This window comes from Herpailurus yagouaroundi, unplaced genomic scaffold (assembly GCF_014898765.1).
Source record: "Herpailurus yagouaroundi ecotype Mexico unplaced genomic scaffold, PumYag 164, whole genome shotgun sequence".
Lineage (NCBI taxonomy): Eukaryota > Metazoa > Chordata > Mammalia > Carnivora > Felidae > Herpailurus > Herpailurus yagouaroundi.
In genome coordinates, this window is record NW_024412405.1 from 31448476 (window position 1) to 31451564 (window position 3089).

Consider the following 3089-nt stretch of genomic DNA (forward strand, 5'->3'; position numbering starts at 1 on the left):
AAAAAAAAAAATAGGATCCAACTAATTTAATAGTGACACATAGAGAGTACCAAAAGCAGCTCATGAAAGAAGAAATCTATACAAATGCGAGCTAGGACAGAACTTGTTTTGCAAATGTATGGCATAAAATGATTTAGAATCATACAAAGCACAAGATAAGTAGGACTTAGCAGTGTGTCACTGTAATTCTAAAAGTTAATAAAATACTGAATTACCTAAATAAGAGAATGGCATGTGAGGCTTAGTCTGTCAATGTGTTCCATTCTGGTGATATCATTTTTAGATCATTGTATTCATTTTTAAACCCCACGTTTAGTGAAAGAGACTTCAGCATGCTGGTTTCCAAACTTCAGTTGTGCCGCTGACAAGCTGGCTGTATCATGGAACCGTTCAGAGACTCAGGCCCCCAATTCTCTTCATCTGCAAATCCCATAAGTTGAGAGCATCAGGTCAGAATCATTCTAAATGGCCACACAGATCTAAAATCCTTTGTTTGTAGGGAAAAAAAAACATTATTAACAATGACTGTGGGGAATCTGATCACAATGTCTTTGTATACAAAGACGTGTTTTATAGGAGACGCTGTATTACTATCCACTGATAAGCTATCACAGGGGATGGGTGGGGAGCCCCAGGTCACAGGGTTCTGTATGAGGACTTCTACCTGCTCCAACAGCCCATTTGTCCATCTTCCTTTAGTAATAGAAATCTCAAGTTATCTTAGCAGACACGTGGCTAGAAACTATATGTCACCTTGCAGTTAGGTGTGGCCAATGGGGCATGAGTGGCCAATTGGATGTGAGTGGCAGGAATAGGGCAGCTTTTCATCACATGCTTTTTTTTCTCTCTTCCCTCAGGTAGGGCCACAGTTACGCAGCTGGTGAGCTAGCTTTGATTGGGAGATACTAGGCGATGGCCGGACAACGTATGCTCTAGACAATTTCATGGACAGAGCCTCTATTTCTGTTTCAGTTTGAGAAGGAGAAAAAGCAGTCTTATCTCAGCCACTATACTTCAGAAGTTCTTTGTTACAGCCATTTAGTTGTGCCCTAACTTGTTTAGAAACTGGTGCTAGAAACAGTATGCTGTCAAACAAAAGCCTAACACATGTGGTGTTAGCTGATTCTTCGTGTATTAGGCGATGAGGGAATAAATGTTGCAGGCTGGATGGAGATCTGGTAACCCTTGTTACACCAAGGCCAAACATTTGGCAAAGTTCTCACTTACCTTAGCTATGGCGCTCGTGATTCAAGGAGAAGAGATGGAAAAAAGCCAGAAAGAAAGAACCTAAAACTAAAGCCTACATTTTATTCCGAATTCTTCAGTTTTAAGTTCCTTTTTCTTTCCCCCAGAATCTCATCCATGTACCACGTTATATTTAGTTGTCAGGGGTCTTCTCGGCTGTGACACTTTCTCAGACTTTATTGTATTTGATGACTGACAGTTTTAAGGAGTGTTGGCTCTTTAATTAAGATGTGTCTCCTGTTTTCCTCATGATTAGATTGGGGTTATGGATTTTGGGGAAGAAAATCACAAGGATATTGTGCCGTTCTTATCACATCCTATCAAGGATACATGTTAGCAATATAATTTATTATCATTGATGTTAATCTTGATAACCTGTCTGAGGTACTGTTTATCAGGTCTCTCCACTGTCAAGTTGCTCCTTCTCTCATCCCACACTGTACTGTGGAAGGAAGTCACCATGTGCAGCCCACGCATAAGAAGTGGACAAGAAGTGGACAATTGTACTCTACCTCCTTGAAGACAGAGTAGTTATATAAATTATTTGGATTCTTCTGCATGGGAGAATTGTGTCTCCTTTATTGAATTTATTTACTCAACCATTCATTTCAACCAGCATGGAGTTACAGACCTTCATTTTATACTTTGCATTATAATTCAATACTACATTATTTATTTAGTTGCTCAAATTGTTCCAACTTTGTCCATTGCAAACTCCTTCTGTTGAATCCTATGTCCCTTTAACATATCCACATTACTTTGAGTGTGTGTGTACACATGTGCATTTGAACACTTCCTTATTTTCTAGCACTATAAGATGCTCCAGATTCATTTTATGTACATCCTACGGCAGTCCTAAAACCAGCCATTTTTCCAAGAAGCCTTAGTCCCTTTCATTGGAAAATGACATTAGAAATCAAGATCTAGCTATCAGCATACTCATTGCTATTGGAGTTTCATTGCTTCTCGGCCCTCTCAGCTGACAAAGCAAGAAAATATGTGTGTGCGGCAATCCATGTATATGTGCATATCTAGAGATATTTCTATATGTAACCATCTGTACCTATGTTAAGCTAACCCTGAATCCATACCAACATAGCCGTTATTGCACAGATCATTCTAGCCTCCTCTCCTTGCTTATTATCTGTAACCTCCTACTCCAACTGTGGGAAATGTGACCCCACTATCCACTATGCACTTAATTATTCAATTCCAGAATTTATTTATAGTGGTTTCAGAATTGTTAACCTGGACCCCATAGAAAACAACTGTATCAGCGAGAATATTGGGTCTATGTACAGTTACTTTTGCCATTAGTCTTACAGAGGCCACTCATCTCTAAAGTTACTTAGGTCAGCATCAGTGACATGGTGTCATATATTTGTAATACAGTTAAATTCTTTTGGTACATTCTGCATTCTATCCCGAGATCCCCTGCCCGTGACCACCTAAATGAGATTTTGAATCTGCACATAATAAAGTTTATTTTTTGTACTGAAAAATTCTATGGGTTTTGACAAATGCATAGTGTCATTTACTTGCCATTGCAGTATCATATGGAACAGTTTGCTTCCCTGTGCTTCATTTATTCAACTCTCCATCTTCCTAGACCCACTTTCCCTTACCTCTCCACCCCCCCTCCCCCACCAGCAATCACTGATCTGCTTACTGTTTCTATGGTTTTGTCTTTTCCAGAATGTCACAGAAGTGGAATAATACAGTATGGAGCCTTTGTCAGATGGACTTTATTAATTTACCAGTAGACATTTAAGAAGCATCCATGTTTCTGCAGATTTGATAGTTCATTCCTTCATGAGCCTGAAGGGCCCTTGAAGCTTATGAAT